A 19,508-nucleotide genomic window follows, 5' to 3' on the forward strand; every position below is an offset into this window, starting at 1 on the left:
AACCCTACTGGGCAGTTCTACTTTGTCCTATAGGGTCACTATGAGCCAGAATCGACTCGACAGCAGTGGGTTTGGTTTTTTGGTTTAAGGGCACCATAAGAAGCCCAGGTGGTAGAGTGGTTAAGTCCTTGGCTGCTAACCGAAAGGTCAGCGGTTGGAATCCATCAGCCATTCCATGGGAGCAGATGTGTCAGTCTGCTTCTGTAAAGATTACAGCCTTGGCAAACCTAAGGGGTGGTTCTACTCTATCCTATAGAGTTGCTATGTGTCAGAATCGACTCAATGGCAATGGGTTTAGTTTTATTTGGCGAGGGTACCATGGAGTCCATGGGTGGTATAACGAAAGGTTGGAGGTTCAAGTCCACCCAGAAGCCTGGTGATTTACCTTCAAAAAATCAGCGACTGAAAACCCTACGGAACACAGTTCTACTCTGACACACATAAGGTCACCACAAGTCGGAATCAGCTTGCCAGCAACTGGTTAAGGGCATCATGAACCAAGAATGTTCAAGAGCCTCTAATCTAAATCTCTTGGTCAATCTCCAAAATGGGGCAGAGAATAGGCAAGTTTCTTTTTCGAAGAGAAGATATTTGGAAAAAGAGATCAACTCCTGAACTACCTCCTCACCCTGGCACAGCAGCAGCAACAGCTGCACTGGCCCCATAGAAGGGTCCAGACCACCAGATCATCAGCTCCATACACTGCATGGCCATTGCCACCTTTGTAGCTGGGGAGTTCTAGGATGGGAGGGAAGAATGGCTGAAATGTATAATAATTACAGCCTAAAAGCTAATATTTTTATATTGTCACTAGACCTCAGTTTTTTATTGTGAATTTAGGAGTTTGGGCTCTTCAAAATAACTCACCATAATACTACACATTCTGAAAAAAAAAAAAAATTGGCGATAGCTCCTTTAGTCCCCTTCCAGTTTTATATTTATCAATATTCAACTATCCCACTGAGGCTCACCGTAAAATAAAGGAGGTGGGAGCCTTGGCTATAAACCAAACATGGTTTATAAAGGCCATGAGACAGATGGACTTGGGGTGCTATGGGAGTAGGAAGAGGCAGCCCGGGGTAAGGAATGTATCAAGCAGCCCCAAAAAGTGAAGCCTGAGCTCAATTCTTAGGATGTGTCGGAACTACCTAGCTAGACTCAGAGGCTATCTTTTTCATACCCCATGTTCTCTGTACTGGGTCTTCAGCTCATTTAATTTCAAATGAAAACCATCTTCCTGGAAGTTTTTTATACCTTGTAAAGAAATGTGTGGACTCCTTTAATAAAATAAACCATGATCCTTTAAGTTTGGGAAAGGTCAGCGAGAACTTGTAGTCCATAGCGTGGTCCTTGGGCTCTCTTCAGCAGAGTGTTCTGGGACATTTGAAAAAAAATCCAGAACCCCAGGCTTCCCTGTGGATCTACAGAATCAGAATCGCCTGGAAGGCTCAGTGTCCCGGCTGACCCATGGAGGACCACAGAAGAATGCTGACTTCACTTCCGCATGGGAAGTCCCGGCAATCACAGCCACTGAAACCTCCGTCCTAGGCTTGACATCTTCCATTCTTTCACTGCTCCAGTAGGTCACGCATTCTAGATCTCCCAACAGGCTGATGACTGTTGTTGGTTGCCTTCGAGTCAATTCCAACTTATGGCAACTCCATGTGTACAGAGTAGAACTGCTCCATAGGGTTTTCAAGGCTGTGACTTTTCAGAAGGAGATTGCCAGGCCTGTCTTCTGAGGCTCCTCTGGGTGGGTTCAAATCGCCAGCTTTTCAGCTAGTAGTCAAGCGCTTTACCATTTGCACCACCCATAACCTCTTTATATGTGCTTTGGTATCATCACATTGTTGATTTACAGTGAACTTCCTGTCATTGAAACCATGTGTTCCTGATATATATGTTCTTTACCTGTTGGTGCAAATGTCTGTTCAGTTACTGAAGTAGTTGGTTTCTTGAGCCCAAATGTGGTATAGTACTTAACTTTTTAAAAATATTTTATTTAGAAATAATTTCAACTTACAGAAAAGTTGCAAAAATAAGAATAGTATGAAGAACACTCATATGCCCTTTATCCAGATTGACAAATTGTTAACATTTGGGGCCATTTGCTTTTCACTTCTTCTTCCTACACAGACACACAGATGCACACACACAAACATACACACAATTTTTTTTTCCTGAATCATTTGAGAATAAGTTCATACATCACGGTCCTTTACCCTAAGTAGTTCAGCATATATTTTCTAAGAATATTTTATACAACAACAGTGCAGATGTCAAGATCAGTAAATTTAATACTGATATAATACATTTATCTAATGTACTGTCAGAAACCCTGGTGGCATAGTGGTTAAGAGCTATAGCTGCTAACCGAAAGGTCGGCAGTTCGAATTCACCAGGCGCTCCTTGGAAAGCCTATGGGGCAGTTCTACTGTGCCCAACAGGGTCACTATGAGTCAGAATCGATTTGTTCCCAAAACCAAAATGAAACACCTTATGTGTCTGTGCCACAAATTAACAGCAAATTAGAAGTGAAATAAATAGGAGAACCAATAACTATTTTTCTGATGCACATTTGACTCTTTCTTAAAGTTAAATTATTTTCTTTCATTGATACACTCTTTTTGCCTTAAGTTTCTCCCATGATATCGTTCAGGAAAAAATGAGAATCCTTACTTGAGAAGTAAGAAGAAACAGTGTTTCAAACTGATTTAAGGATCAAATCCCTTGCCTTGCATTTAATCACCTCCCTTCTCAGGATAGAAAGAGGTTCCATTCACTACTCACTCACACTCACCCATTAAATCAGTAAACATTAGTTGAGCAACTCCTATGTGCCAGGCACTGTGCTAGTTGCTGAAGATTTAAACTTGTACCCAATAGGATCCAGTACCCTCAAGAAATCACATGCTAGTAGGGGAAATAGGCAAGAAAATCGAATGGTCATAACACCATTTTGTAAATGCCATAAGTAGGGAAAACTCATTCCAACAGGCTGAGGAGAAGTGGGCCAGGAGAGGGGGTTGCCAAAATTAAGTCTTGGAGAATAAAGTGGAACTGGCCAAGCTGATGAGCTTGGAAATGGCACTCTAGAGAGAGGAAGCAGCAAAGGAACTGGCTAAGGGAGAAGGAGTCAGTGTTAGGGAACCACAGGAAATTTGGTATGGTTAGCACACCAGAACATGAGAAGTGGGTAGAAGAGAGGCCTTTACAGGTTACCTTGGAGGTGCTGGGATGCCAGGAGTGGATTTTGAATGGAGCAACATAGTCAAAGATGCGTGTTAGAAAAGCCACTGTAGAGGGCTGGAGAGACTGAAGAAGCAGGGAGATAAGTGAAAGTGAGCGCTGCAGTTGTCCATATGAAATATGGTCATTAAGGGCCTGAACTAACTCAAAAAACTCAAAGATGGTGGAAAATAAGGGTTGTTACTGCTGTAAATTGCCATTGAGTCGATTCCCATGTGTGCAGGGTAGAGCTGCTCCACAGGATTTTCAAGGCTGTGACCTTTTGGAAGCAGATTGCCAAGCCTTACTCCTAAAGCGCCTCTGGGTGAGTCTGAACTGTCAACCTTTTGGTTGGTAGTCAAGTGCGTAACCATTTGTGCCACCCAGGAAAGTAGAGGCAAACTTGAGACATAAACACAACTTAGAATAATGGCATTTGGCAAAAGACTGGGTGAGCATGGTGAATGAAAATAAGGAAGTTCAGAATGCCTTCAGGATTTCTGGGCTGGGTAACAGGAAGGAAGGAGAAGGCTGGTGGCTGAGGTGAGAGTTGAGAACTTTAGAGTTCAGTTGGGGACATAACGGTTTGAGGGTGCTGGTGGGATATCTGATAGAGATGGGCAGGAATCTGCCACTCAGGGGAACAGTTGGCACTGGAGGTACAGGTTTGGAAGTCGGCAGTTAACAGATGGCAGCTGGTCATTTAGGTGACAGATGATGTAGAACGAGAGGTATAGAAGGCTAAGTATGGAATCTTTATTTAAGGGATGGGGAAGGAGACTATGATGGAATAGCCAGAGAAGTTGGAAAAACCACGAAGAGCTTTATTATGGTTATATAAGTCAAAGAGAGTAAGAGTTTCAAGGAAAATGGTCGACGGTGTCAAATGCTGGAAAGAAGTCAGGTTAAGACTTAATATCCATAACTTGGCTTTCTAAGTACTAAAAATAAGAATTAAGATGCCTTGTATCAAATTACAGTGAGCTAAACAATAGCACTGAGTTTAAAAAACACAACAAGCACTTCAAGGAAAGAAAGTTGGGTGATCATATAACACAAAAACAACTCAAGCAACCCACATACAATTAAATACCCCACCCCCCCCCCCCCCCGCCGCCCAAGTTCAGTCTTTGTTCCAACTTCAGGCCATGGTTCAAATTAGGGCAAATGTGAATCTTCCAAGGCTGTAGGTAAAGGCTTTATTTTCACTTTGTTGTAAAAAAAGATCATAAAAATCAAATGTTATAAATAACAAGATGGCACTTAATTTAGTTTTCATTTAATCTGTATTTTCCCCCTGGCAATCCCTCTATTCCTTGGTATATGTCACATAGACATGGGATGAGGTTGGCTATTCATGTGCTTTATAAACTTAGAACACACATTTGAAGATACAAGTAGCCCTGGCGGCAAGTTTTTATTAGATTTTGGTTTTGGAAGAGTTGGGGTTTGTGTGTTTTTGTGTGTTTCTAGTAGTCAGAAGACAGGAAGAATGGAATAATGAATGTGCTTCACTACATGTCTTTTCTTGCTTCACAACATCCCGTGCTTTCACCCACAGTCTCCTCCTCTGAAACTTTGTTTAAAAAGCATTCCTGTTATTAAGGGAAAGAAGGGAGAGGGAATTTTTTTTTAAGGATAGAAAGATGGCTTTTATTTTATTTATTTATTTATGGCCATTTCTCAATGGCTTAATTCAAGTTTTTTCTCTATAGTACAAATTCAATGTGTCTTTTTAAGAAAAAGCTAAGAGATATCAAATAGCTGGGGATCTTACTCTCAGAGATCTTTCAGGCCAATGAATAAATAAAGCAATCCATACACTTATGATACCCGTTGCACCATGACTCCACGGCCATTATCCATACACAAACAAAACATATGTCCCATTTTAAAGCAGTTTTCAAAAAGTTTAAGTCTAGTCACCTCTGAATAGTTCCAGATTTTTAAATTTCATATGAAATTGTACAGTAAATTTTTGATTAGGGACACTAACAGGGCTCCCAAGGAGAGTAAGTCTAGTTTGTTTTGCTGCCTTGCATCCTAACCCCTCTTTAATGGTGAAAAAGAGGTTCTAACTACCCTATGGAAACCCTGGTGGCGTAATGGTTAAAAGCCTCAGCTGCCAACCAGAATGTCGGCAGTAGGAATCCACCAGGCACTCCTTGGAAACCCTATGGAGCAGTTCTCCTCTGTCCTATAGGGTTGCTAAGAGTTGGAATTGGCTCATTGGCAACGGGTTTGGTTTTTTGGTTTAACTACCCTATCCCAAAAGGGACTATACACCCCAGCTCCTCGCGCATCAGCAGTGGCAGCACAGAGCATGACCCAGGTTAGGCCAACTGGATGTTTCCACCTGGGACTTATCTTGACGCAAAGACTGAGGAGGAATGTTGTCCAGTGGGGTTGGCAGCAGAATTACCAGTGGTGGCATCTTAATGAGGCCACAGTGTGACCCCAACTGGCTTTCCTGCTGCCTGGCCTCCCTGGTTTCCTGCCTGTTTCCAAGCCTAATTCTCCACCCTTCCTAACAATTCTGTGAGCTACAAGACATTCTTCCTATAGATTCCTTTCCTGATTACATTAACCTACTTGATTCCTGTTTCTTGCAACCAAGAACACTAAATAATATCTAACATTTGATTTTGCCAAGAAATAAATTTTTTTAAAATAATTATCATTACACATTATAAGAAAGAACATTTTAAATTTTAATAAATAAAAATGGGTCAGAATCTCAAAATACAGAATATTCCTTTAAAGTGAGTATCAGCTCTTTAAAAGAAACTATCTCTTTTCCCCTCATTTTCTGCAGATGATTGAGAACTTCACCAAGGACTGGGTTCCAGTACAAGAACTGGCACTTGATAACCACAAAGAGCATTTAAAGCCTAACACAATATATGTTTTGTTGTTGTCCTTGAGTTTTTATTAAAATGTTGAAGTGTAAACCTTAACTACTATTTATAACTACCATATATTTTTAAAGAACTTTAGAAAAAAAGTGAAAGTACCAACTTGGATTAGATACTTGCCTTGGAGTAGAGATGAATTTTCTTTTTTCTGGGGATCTTGACTATGTGATCATGTTTATAATGTTAAGTAATGCTAAGTAACAGCTGAGCTGGAAGTTTCCAGAAGGTTATAATCCTTTCTTTAGCCCACCTTCCACTCATTAATTTTCATCCCTGCTCTCATCTCAAAAAAATTTTTTTTTTTCCAGTCTCTGCCAGACCAGTAAGTCTGGTCTTCTTTTTTTTTTAAAATTAACTATTTCTTTTCTTTTTCTTTCTTTCTTTTTTTAATTGTACTTTAGATGAAGGTTTACAGAACAAACTAGCTTCTCCTTAAACAGTAACATATGTCTTATGACACTGGTTAACAACCCCATGACATGTCAACACTCTCCCTTTCAACCTTGGGTTCCCTATCACTAGCTTTCCTGTCCCCTCCTGCCTTCTAGTCCTTGCCCCAGGGCTAGTGTGCCCGCCTCAAATTTTTATACCCAATTCTATCAGATTCTTGCCTTCTCTTCTCAGCTAACATGTTTCTGGGCTGATTCAAGTTTAGTTTTAAATTCTTCAGGAAAGATACAGTGGGTCAGAACCTTCTGAGTAAAAAGAACTTTTTCTTAAGTATCAGCTGAATGTTTTGGAAATTTCGCTCTTTCACGCACCAGAGTGTTATTTACTGATTTAGAGCTGTGAGTTTCCACATGAAAGGTCCATTAGTATGATGGAAAAAAAAAAAAAAAGACCAAAGAAGCTGACTCCTCATAAGCAATCAAATCAAACCCTAGAGTGTGTCATACCCTCTGCCTGTGACAGAACAAACATTTCTGCTCTTAATCATAAAAATAATTTTGAAGTGTCATACAAGTATTTCTGGATGAGCAATAGGCTCCTAAAATATTTGTTGAAGAAAAACAATTGAGGAAGTCAGTAATTGTGAATCAGATTTTAACTGTAAATATAGGCAAGAGGTATTTTTGTTTTTGGGTGCCATCGAGTTGATGACGACTCACAGTGACCCCATGTGACAGGGCAGAACTGCCCCATAAGGTTTTCTTGGCTGTAATCATGAAAGCAGATCACCAGGTCTTTCATCCACAGAACCACTGGGTGGATTCTAACCACTAACCTTTTGGTTAGCAACCAAGCACTTAACTGTTGTGCCACCATTAAATTCCAAGGATTTTACCACCATAAATGTTTTTTTACTGCATAATTCATTTTTTTTAATCAAAAGTGATTTAAAATCTGTGCAAAAGAAACATAAAAAAACTCATAATAATAATATACTTAAAAAGTGATAAATAAGCATGGCAAAAAGGAGATGAGGTAGCTCAAGATCAGAGACACTAATTAACTTTTCCCAGGTCACACAGCTAGTAAAGGGAATAAAAATTTTTTTTTTTTTTTTTTTTGATAGGATCAATACCGAGGATCTCTTTGGACTTCTCAGTACAAGAAAAGTTATAGGAACTGACTTCAGGTAACTGACTTGGAAGGTAAAATCTCATAATTGAAGAAATTCCATGGATTTTTTTTTAACTTTTAAAAGATAATTATCTGTATAATGTACAGTCTCACCACTGCTATTCAATATTGTACTAGAAGTCTTAGCCAGAGTAATAAGGCAAGAAAAAGAAATAGAAGGTACCCATATCGGGAGGGAAGAAGTAAAACTACCCCTGTTCACAGAAGACATGATCCTACATATATAATCCTAAAGAATCCACAGGAAAGCTTCTAGAGCTAATAAAGGAACTCAGCAAAGTTGCAGGGTACAACGTCAATACATAAAAATCTTTTGGGTTTCTATACACCAGCAATGAACAAACTAAGAAAACAATTTGCAATAGCATCTCAGAGAATAAAATATCTAGGAATAATTTTAACCAGGGATGTGAAGGATTTATACAATGAAAATTATAAAACCCATACACCTACAGTCAACTGATTTTTGACAAGGTTGCTAAGTCCATGCAGTGGAGAAAGAATAGCCTCTTTAATAATTGATGCTAGGACAACTGGATATCCACATACGAAAGAATGAAGCTGGACTGAAGCTTCACACCATACACAAAAGTTAGCTCAAAACGGATCAAGGACCTAAATGTAAGAACTAAAACCATAAAACTCCTCAAAGAAAATATAGGGGTATTGCTCCAGGACCTAGCTTTTAACAATGGATTCTTAGATCTGACAACAAAAGCACTAGCAACAAAAGACAACACAGATAAATTGGACTTCGTCAAAATAAAAAACTTTTGTTCCACAGAGGACTTTAAAAGTGAAAAGACAATCTACAAACTGGGAGGAAAATTTTGAGAACCACATAATGGATAAGGGTTTCATATTCAGAATACATAAATAATTAACTCCTACAACTTAACAACAAAAGACCAACAACCCAATTTAAAAAAAAAATGGGCAAAGGATATGAATAGATATTTCACCAAGGAAGAAAAAACAGCCAACAAGCACATAAAAACATGTTCAACATCATTAGCCATTAAAACCAAACGAAGCATGTTGCCATCAGGTCGATTCCAACTCATAGCGACCCTAGAGGGCAGAGCAGAACTGCCCCATGGGGTTTCCAAGGAGTGCCTGGTGGATTTGAACTACCTACCTTTGGCTAGCCGTAGCATGTAACCACTATGCCATCAGGGTTTGGGTTTCCTATTAGCCATCAAAAAAAAAAACCCAGTGCCGTCGAGTCGATTCTCACTCACAGTGACCCTACAGGACAGAGTAGAACGGAGATACAAATCAAAACCACAACGAGAATCCACTTCACCTCCACTAGGATGGCCAAGATTAAAACAAATGTTGAAGAGGATGTGGAGAAATTGGAATCTTTTATCCACTGCTGGTAGGAATGTAAAATGCCACAACCACTGTGGAAAAGAGTTTGAGGATTTCTCAAAAAGTTAAACTCATGACCCAACAGTTCCACTCCTAGGCATATACCTGAGAGATTTGAAAGCAGCAACGCAAACAGATACATATACCAAGGTTCACTGCAGCACTATTCACGATCGCCAAAAGGTGGAAACAACCAAAATGCCCATCAAAAGACGAACGGATACACTAAATGTGGTGTATACATACAATGGAATATTATCAGACATAAAAAGAAATGAAGTCCTAATAAATGCTACAACATGGATGAACCTTGAAAACATTACGCTGAGTCAGTCCATCACAACGGGACAAATATTGTATGATATGACCCATATAAAATATCTAGAATAGGCAAGTGTACAGAGACCAAAGTTTATTAGTAGTTACCACTGGTGGGAGGGAGGGTGAGAGGGGGAGTCATTGTTCAGGAGGCACTGAGTTTCTGTTTATGGTGATGGAATATGTGGCAACAGAGCTTGGTGATGGTAGCACAACATGATCAATGCAATTGATGTCACTAAATTGTACACGTGAAAAACATTAAATTGGCAAATGTTGTGTTATGTATATTTTTACAACTGTAAAAAAGGTAATTCTCCTGTGATGCTTACCCAACATGATCACAGCTAGCGTCACCAAATTGTATACATGAAGAATTTTGAAATGGCAAATGCTTTGTTACATATATATTTATCACAATAAAAAAAAAAGGTTATTATCACTTTTAAAGCAAAGACTTTGACTTACTTTAAAAAAAAATTATTTAACTAAGTGGGCACAGCTGCTGGAGTCAGACTGCCTGGATTCAAATTCCTCATATTCAGAAAATACAAAAGTTAAAAAGAAAGGAGACCGGGGAAAGGCTGGTACGCCATCAACTGCTGAGGCAATGAAAATACCGACAATGTCTGGTTCTAATGAGAGTTTTCGCATACCAGAAATTCATTCCAACATTTGCTTATAAATATGAATGTGAACGAATAGAACATACGCTTGATGCAAACATGCAGACAGCACCTCCTTTGAGAGCAATGAGGGTCTAAGGACAAACACATAACAGATAAATAAACAATGGGGGGATGAGGTGAGAGGGATTGTCATACAAAGGCCCAGCCCCACCCCAAGCTGAGGGTCAGGAAAGGCTCCCCTGAGCTAAGCCTCAGAGAAGGAACAGGAGTCAGGAGGGGAAAGAGGAAGGAGGCGCTGCAGACAGGGTATGAGATACAGAGGTGAGTAGCTGTAGCTGGGGCTTGGAGATAAGAAACTAACTCAATGAAAAGAGAACCCAATAAGCAGAGTCCTAAAACATAAGAGGAAAAAACAAGAAATAAGGTATAATTAAGTATCAATCAATAGGAAGAAATGAAAGCCCTCTAGAAGGCGCCCATCACTGGATATCCATTCTGGTGCCAGAGTGCATCTCCTGGCCCCTGCCTGGAGCTGCCTCAGTCTGCTGAAATGAAACTGTGGCTCCGGAGTGTAAATTAAAATGTAGAAGTAGGTAAAAGCTGACACTCATTAAAAGCTTACAGGCTTTATGTCATACCTCATTCTATTAAATGAAAATATTTAGAAGTCTAAAGCATGTCCAAAAGAAGTCCACTTTATAAAGTAAAAACTGCTCTTGTTAATTCTCTGGGTTTTCAAATATGAGTAACTTGCCAAGTTACTACATTATATAATGTGTATATATGTTTTTACAACTGAACCAATAAGCAACATCATGATAAATGGAGAAAATATTGAAGCTGTCAAGGGCCTCATTTTACTTGGGTCTACAATCAATGACCATGGAAGTACAAGTCAAGAAATCAAACGACTTATTACATTGGGCAAACCTGCTGCAAAAGACCTCTTTAAAGTGTTCAAAAGCAAAGATGTCACTTTGAGGACTAAGGTGCACCTGACCTAAGCCATGATATTTTCAACTGCCTCATATACTTGCAAAAGCTGGGCAATGAATAAGGAAGACTGAAGAAGAACTGATGCCTTTGAAACATGGTGTTGGCAAAGAATGCTGAATATACTGTGGACTGCCAAAAGAACGAACAAATCTGTCTTGGAAAAATTACAGCCAGAATGCTCCTCAGAAGCAAGGATGGTGAGACTTCACCTCACATACTTTGGACATATTATTAGGAGGGACAAGTCCAAGTCCCTGGAGAAGGAGATCGTGCTTGGTAAAGTAGAGGGTCAGCGAAAGAGAGGAAGACCCTCAACAAGATGGATTGTCACAGTGGCTGCAATGATGGGCTGAAACATAGCAACAATTGTGAGGATGGCACAGGACCAGGCAGTGTTTCATTCCATTGTATATGAGTCAGAACTGACTGAATGGCACCTACCAACATTTATTTATAACACCTGGTTCATTCAAAAAAACCCTGAAACAGTTTTTATTACACGCTATTGAGTAGTCCTGTTTCATGGCCCTGTCAAACTGCAAAGGACTTGTAACACTTAGGTGTTTGCAACTAGAATTGCTATCCCCTACATACTACATTAGCACAATGGTTAAGTGCTTGGCTGCTAACGGAAAGGTCAGCGTTTTGAACCTACCAGCCACTCCGTGGGAGAAAAGACCTGGCGACCTGCTCTGTAAAGATTACAGCCTAGGAAATCCTACGGAGCAGTTCTACTCTGTCATATAGGGTTGCTATGAGTCGAAATTCACTTGACGGCACACAACAACAACAATAACACACACTACACTAGGAGCTAGACCACCAAAAGGAGAGAGGTGCCCTGTTCAGGAAAGAGTTCAGGAGATCATCCTGCAAACAGTAATTGTAATGTGATGGAAAGTGCCAGAACAGAAGTATCTGGAAGATGTTATGACAATAGGAGGATGCAAGTTCCAGGTACCACACGTCCCTATTCATTCTTTCATTCACTCACTTACTCATTCATTCCATTTAACAAACTTTTATTCAGAGCCTTGTGAGAGCCGGGTGTTGTCCTAAATGTTGGAGATCTCCACAGGAATGCTTTACAGTAGGGACTGCTTTTGAAGTGAGTTTTGAAGGATGAGGAGAAGTTCCCTGAGGAGCAGTGAGAAGGAAAGTATCCCAGGCAGAAGAAGAGTGTGGAGACCAACTCAGGAAAAGATCTGGATGCTTCAAGTCCTCATGGAGATTGGGGGAGGGAATGGGAAGGAGAGGGACCAGAAGACCAGGAGATAAGAGAGGGCAGAACCAAGAGCACAGGTCAGAGGAGAGAAGAGGGGGCACCACAAGACAGCAGCACACCTATGTCCTTGACAAGAGGGAAGGATGTGTAGAAATGTAGATAGGACGAGGCAGGAAATACACATTTCAGGACAAGACGAGGCAGGAAATAGCCATGACAGGCTACGGATAAGGGTAAACTTGGCAGCAGCTTCCCTGAGAAGGAATAGTAGGTGGAACACATTCTACAAAGGAGATGTTTAAGACACAGTACATCCCTATCGCAAAACTTTGATAGCCTGGTGCTATTCAATATTTGAATCAAATAACTAACTCTTCTTGCATGGATTCCATGATGACCATTCATGCCCTGGTGTAGAGTATCTGCCTACCAGGGTGAGATTAAAAACCATTCCTTCTCTTCCCAATATACATTTTTGTTTCTTAGGGGTCAGCAAAGGTCCACTGCCAGAGGATTTTCAAGCTTCCGAGCCTATAAAGGCAAGGAACAGACTCTGGGAAACTTTTCTAAGCTAATGCTCCCCTGGGGGGGCCTCTGGGCTTCCCTGGCAACACCCTCTGTCTCTGCACAGGGATTCAACAAACAGCATCATGCCGGTCACTGAAATCTAGCTCATGCTGTACAGTTCTGCTCTTCTGCCACCCAAACATCCCCTATCTTGTACTCTAATGGCTGAATGTTCGAGCAGAAACGTCCTCTAATTTTGCATTTGCCCACTTAATCAGCTTTAGATTGCTTCTCTATTTTGCAGTTTACTTCGATGCTTGTCTAATATTATCTCAAGGTTTTAATAATTACGGTCTACGTGGTGTTCCAATGACGCTGTTCTCTTTTGCATCACCCAAGGCATTCTCAGAAACATTCAACATCACAAGACCTAAGATTAGAAAAATTCCACATGCCCCTCAAGTTGGCCCTGAGTCACAGAGGCTTCTTAGTCATTTTACCTCTACTCAGAAAAGGATCCGCGAGGAATTATTCTTCAGTTATTTTTGCTTGTGTTATTTTCACCATGACTGTTCTCACTTTTCTATTATTAATTTTTCTATTAATGCAAAATCATATCTAATGCTTTGACGTACACTCTTTTATTTTAATCAGCGTAACAAAAGTAAAGACCAAAAAATGAAAAATCATGAACAAAATCAGCTAAATGGAGAGGGAGGGTAGAGGAAGCAACTTGAAGATACGTATATGCTGAAGGCAGCTAACCTATATTCGTTTTTATGTCTGTTGAATCATTTCTAGAAAAACTAAAAAAAGTTTGCTCTGCTAAAGATAACCGAAACCAAACCCACTGCCATCAAGCTGAATTCTGAGTCATAGCAACCCTCTAGGACAGAACACAATGCCCCATAGGGTTTCCAAGGCTATAAATCTTTACATAAGCAGACTGCCACATCTTTCTTCCGTGGAGTGGCTGGTGGGTTCGAACCACCAACGTTTCGGTTAGCAGCCAAGTGTTTTAACCACTGTGCCATCAGGCCTCCTTCTGCTAAAGACAGGATTCCTATATACAACTTCCCGTTTCATACTTTTGCATTTCAACATTAATAATGTCCGTACGGTTCTTGTTTTTCGGTTTTGTTGGTTTTTTTTTTTAATGTTTAATCTTGCCAGATGTAATAAAATATCTTTTTGCAGAGAAACTCAAAAGTACTGGTTACAAGAGCAGGACTAAAACAACGTTCCGCAGATTTACATTTGTTCTCAGACTAAAATGAACCATATACTCCGTTATGGTACTATTCTCAGAGCTCTAGCAAGTAGATCCTTAAAATGGTGTCAGTTTCAACAAAGGAAGAAAGGAGTAAAAGAAAGACAGGAAAATCACTCTGTAATTTTTGAAATTATGTGATTGAAATAATTATTTTGTAGCACCCATTTCATTCCTGGTTGAATATTTTAGAAAGCTTAATATTCTGTCACAATTGCCAACAGGAGAACAAATGTTCCTATTTAACTGCACATATTTTGAAAAGAAGTATGTAGTTCTTCAGGTATTCTTGTTTAAAGTCACTTGCCACTTTGAGAAGAGATAAATTCTGAGAAAGTTGGTCACATTTATTATAGATTTCAGGCTTTAAAAAGTGAGTAGAAAGTTTCAAAGCAGCCAAGTAACTGTATTACTTTGAAAAGGTATTTATATCTTCAAATAATAATTTGGTTCTAATCAAACCACTGAAAGTAAAATGGAATTCAACACATTTAAAACATACCCAGAATGTTGAACACAAGTCAGACCATGCGAAGGTCCATTCTGACACAATTCATGATTAACAGGCTCACTTACCTGGAAATATAAGACTGTCAGGATGGAGTTATGTCATTCCTCTGATGGGTAAAAAATTATATTGGCTTCTCTCCTTGAAATTGGAAGAAATCTAAAATACAAAAATAAAAACAGAGAGGCAACCCCTGTAAATTTCCATGTCTTACATTCAGGTGTTATTACAAAATGCTGAATGTATAAATCATTTAGGATATAAAATACAATTTACCTGAAGTATTACCTCAAAAAGCAGGATGGTATTGTCCCCTCTCTATTTTAATAAATAAAATGCAAAATGTTTGTAAAAACATAACCAAGGTTTAAAATAAATAGGGAGAGAGCCACGTTGATGCGTCTGTAAAAGCAAAGCCAAGTCACTTCCACACAAACAGAAAGCCAACTTAGCCAGGTCCTGCCTTCCTAACTCGCGCCTTTGCTTCCAAAGCTTCACAGCCACTCAGGGCACACGTGGGCTCCCAGGTTGGGGACAGGAGTTAAAGCGCTGCCCTCCTCTGAAAGGAGCGCGTTCAGCACCACCACTTAAAAAAATGACTCCATGGAATGAAATGTCAAAAAATAGAAATCCTCATATGAGTTTTCCCCCGAGGGAAAGAAAGAATCCACAAGCTTCAGAACGGTTTGAGGCAGCCAAGAAAACCCAGCGCTTTCTGAAGCACCATCAAAGACCCCAGTGTGCAGCCGGAACAGCGCGTGGACTTGTGGAGAACGGCAGGCCCGGCTGACGACAGCGTTTCAATCTGCTCGCAGCCTCGTCGCCCCTGACGGCTGGAGCCCGGCCCGCTGCTCTTGGACAGCAGCTGGGCAGCTTCGGGGGCCCCAGGGACAGCGCTGGGGCCGCTCTTGGCGCTGTTTGCTACGTGCTGCCCAAGCAGGGACACTTCTCAAGGAGCACACAGGTGGCAATGGTGGTGGCGGGGGGGGGGGGGTCCTGCTGGATGGCACCGCTGCCACGTTCCGCATAGGGCAGGAAACACCCAGCCTCTGCCCCTTCCCCAGCTAGCTGCTGGCCCTCATGTTATTCAGAGTGAGGTGCAGGGCTAGGAACAGCGGGGGAGGGGGAAGGGGGAGAACAATGGGCCCCACACCATCCCTGCCTTTGAGAAATTTAATGGGAGGAAATAGATGCTTCAAGTAAGATAAAAGCAGAAAGGAAGAGAGGTACAAGCACAATACTTTGGGATCAAAAGTGAGTGGAAAACATTCTGGAAAGAGACTACCCCTTCCTGTTAAAGAAGTGTCAATCTGATTTTAAATTTATTAATGCAGAGTCCTCTTTCTCAAGCATTTGTGATTCAAGTAATGGCAATAAATAAATAAACTGCTGTTTCCAATCCACGTGCTGGAATGAAAAGGACCCAGAATGCTTATACAGAGCCACATCAAGACTAACGCACAAGCTGCTCAGGTCTGCAGATGGCTGGCCCCCTACTCTCTCCATGGGGACTGCCCTCTGGTAAGTAAAACCTGTCACATTTTCCTTTCTTGTTCACCTAAGTTTGAAGGTTTTCTCTGATGCATTGACATTAACAAAGGCAGTAGAATTACAAGATATAATACTATAAAAGTTTAAAATCTATTTCGTATCCCCACACTCTTAACCCCAGTTTAATGTGGGTTTAATGTTCTAGTCTAAGGAGCCCTGGTGGCGCAACGGTTAAGCACTCAGCTGTTAGCCACAAGGTTGGTGGTTTGAACCTACCGAGCAGCTCTGTGAGAGAAAGACCTGATGGCCTGCTCCAGTGAAGATTAGAGCCTAGGAAACCCTCTGGGGGCAGTTCTACTCCGTCACATGGGTCGGAATCTACTGAAGGGTACCTAGCAACAACAACAATGTTAAAACGGGCTGCCGGCTCACTGGGACCCATTCTTTCAGGTCCCAAGGTGGTGCCCTCTACTGACAGCAGGGTCTGCAACCCCACCTCCTTTGGCTTGGCTCTCACAATCCATTTCCGTCTCTGCCCGGCTAATTAACCTATGTCTAAATGGAACTGCAGTTGACAGAAAGGCGGCACTGCCAAAATGGAATAATCACTTGGCCTCAAATCCGAGTTGTTTTCCATTCTTGACAAAAAATAATGTTGCTTCAGAACTGCGGCAGGCCGAGAGTTGAAGTGAGTTTATAATTTGGCTTCCAAGCTCACATTCTCAACCGCTTCATTTTTCTTTTCTGTCTTTTAAGCATGCAGTGGGCACCTTTGGAGGCTGAATCACTGGCATGGTCTGTATTGACATCCTTAAATATTCTTTGCCATCTAAGTAAAAAGGGAGAAAAAAATCCTTACCATCCCAAATCACACTTGTTTTATACAGAGACCAAATAGAATGTCAGCTTATGCCTCCACATGATCATGAATAATCTATACTCCTCAATCAAGCAAATTGAAGAGAAACATTCTGTTTTTTTATCTACACACAGCAATCCACACTCATCCGGCCCCTAAGATCTGGTTGTAGCAACGCCACAGTGCAGGTTAGGAGCCACAAAAGGGCTGAGCGCCTCCCTCTTTTTCTAATGAGAGAACTTATTAAAACTCTGCTCCAAGACTCTGGGAAGTACATGTTTCCTTAGCAGTTCCAATTACGCTCTCCCAGAAGGGAGTCATCTCAAGCTAATGACGGAAAAGGAAAAAGACAGGAAGTTGGAACCACTGGCAAAAGCCCCCTAGAGATGGAGGCGGAATTGGAGTAGGCATCACGAAAAATCACTGATGTGAACTGCAGGTATGCTAAGAAGAGTGGGTGTCTCAATGGAACACACCCCTGCTAGTAAAGGGAAGGAACATCAGCTCCGTGCCTACAACGTGCCATCGTGTGCTAGCTGCGTTACATATAAAACCAAAAGCCAAACCCATTGCAATAGAGTCAGTTCCAACTCATAGCAGACCTATAGGACAGGGTAGAACTTCCCCACAGGGTTTCCAAGGCGCAGCTGGTGGATTCAAACTGCTGACCTTTCAGTTAGCAGTCATAGCTCACTGTAGCTCTTAACCACTGCACCATCAGGGCTCCACATTATGTATGAGCTCATTTAATCACCACAACAATGCTGTGGACATATGTGTTAATATCCCCATTTTACAAATGGGGAAAATGAGGCTCAAGGATGTTAAAAAACCTGCCCAACTGGTATATGGTAAAAAAGCCAGGATTTTTCCTACTTTAAAGCTCATGCTCTAAAAATAAAAGGGAAAACAAGCCTTTTACCCTTTCCACAATGCAGCATTACCTTACCTGCAAGTACTAGCCCCAGTGTGTGGCTCTTTAACAGTAAATATGGGCTTATAAGGAGCCCCTGGTGGCGTAGTGGTTAAGAGCTACAGCTGCTATCCAAATGGTCGGCAGTTCGAATCCACCAGCCATTCCTTGGAAACCCAAAGGGGCAGTTCTGCTACATCCTATAGGGTGACTATATTGGAATTGACTGAATAGCAGCCCATTTTTGTTCTTTAATGCTACCTCTGTGTGCAATGGTTAAGAGTGCCGCTGCTAACCGAGAGGTCAGCGGTTCAAACACACCAGCTGCTCCACAGGAGAAAGCTGTGGCAGTCTGCTTCCATAAAGATTTATAGCGTTGGACACCCTGAGGCAGTTCTGCTCTGTCCTGTAGGGCCGCTATGAGTCGGAATCCACTCGAAAATAACAGATTTTTGTTTTGTTTTTTTAAGGGCTATAGGCAGGTATCTGCATTAAAGTGGTAGCTTGGCATTGAGGCCTTAGTAACATAACCCTCCCCTTATCTTCTGAAGCCCCCATCCTTCATAATAAATCACAGCAACAAAAACACACTCTTGGTAAGTCTTCCCGTGTATCAAATAAATAGACAATAAAACGTGCTAAAAACAAAAGCTAAATTCAGGAAAGTGATTGCTGGTACATAAAGTAGATATAGTACCTTGCTTGGTTCAATTCAGAAAATATATCTCAACAACATCTGTCTAAGAACTGTGTCCAGGTCTGAGGTACCCTCCCCTGTCAGGTGATGCCCAGTGTGATCTTGACAATCTGGCATAGGGAGCTAGGATTACGGAGGCGCTTATATGGCTTCACGAGTTTTGGTGAGGAAAAGAAGTGGGCTAGAGACGGTAGATGTGCCTAACAGTGGCTGGGAGAACTTCCATGGAAAATCCCATATTTTGCAGCCCCTGGGTTTGGAAGTTTCCCATTTGGGATTCTGAAGGTTGGGAAATTTGCCCCACCCCACCCCTACAGTAATAGAACTTGACATCCATTAACTAGCAGTACACCATAAATAAGTCAGCTGTTAATCACAGTAAGAGAAGACTACCAAAAATCATTTACTGAAAAGAACTGTCAAAATGTGAAAAATAAGTACATGCACTGAGATACAATAATATTTTACCAATCTAGGATGCTGCCCATTCTATTCAATGTGCAATCAGTAAGTGAAAGCTCCCAGCATTTTAATTTCCAAAGAGCTTCAAAAACACATTGGCCTAATGCTGTGACAATACCACAGCTACCTTAAGTTCCAGAGCTTTCTCGCCCTTATAAATCTAAATCCTTCACTCTTCAGTCCATCTAAACCATCTGTGTGTCAGACACATTGATTCCTGAAATGTGAAAAACAAGAAGAGAGGACTAAAGGGCCCGTTCACCATCGATGTGCCTTGAATAACAACTAAAAACCACCAAGAGACTGCATAGGTAAGTGCCAACTGAGGCTGCCCGGTGAAATTTTTCTTAATATTATATATATATTTCTAAATCTTGAGGGTAATTTTTTTTTTTTTTAATTTGTATGAACCAACTGATGTTATAGTACTGGAAGGCAGAGTAGGGACGGGGTCAGAAACTGTGTAGCCAACTTATAAAATTATCATCTTTCTCAAGAATCTGTTTCCAAAAATAAAGTGCCCTTGGATGCT

General features: G+C 41.0%; 1 protein-coding gene across 12 annotated transcripts in view; it reads right to left on the reverse strand.

Moving 5' to 3' along the window:
• CSGALNACT1 (chondroitin sulfate N-acetylgalactosaminyltransferase 1) overlaps positions 1-19,508 on the reverse strand; it is a 394,288-nt gene that overhangs the window by 189,511 nt on the left and 185,269 nt on the right. For 8 of the 12 annotated variants that reach the window (XM_049866776.1, XM_049866769.1, XM_049866767.1 and 5 more), the window contains one exon: positions 14,623-14,713. The exons of 1 other annotated variant lie outside the window; for it this stretch is intronic. The gene's annotated coding sequence lies outside the window, so the exon portion shown is untranslated. Of the gene's footprint in view, positions 1-14,622; positions 14,714-14,830; positions 15,720-16,321; positions 16,644-16,815; positions 16,948-19,508 lie in introns of those variants that run through there. 3 more of the 12 variants (XM_049866779.1, XM_049866778.1, XM_049866773.1) reach the window with 3 other exon arrangements.

Source organism: Elephas maximus, chromosome 22, assembly GCF_024166365.1.
Source record: "Elephas maximus indicus isolate mEleMax1 chromosome 22, mEleMax1 primary haplotype, whole genome shotgun sequence".
Lineage (NCBI taxonomy): Eukaryota > Metazoa > Chordata > Mammalia > Proboscidea > Elephantidae > Elephas > Elephas maximus.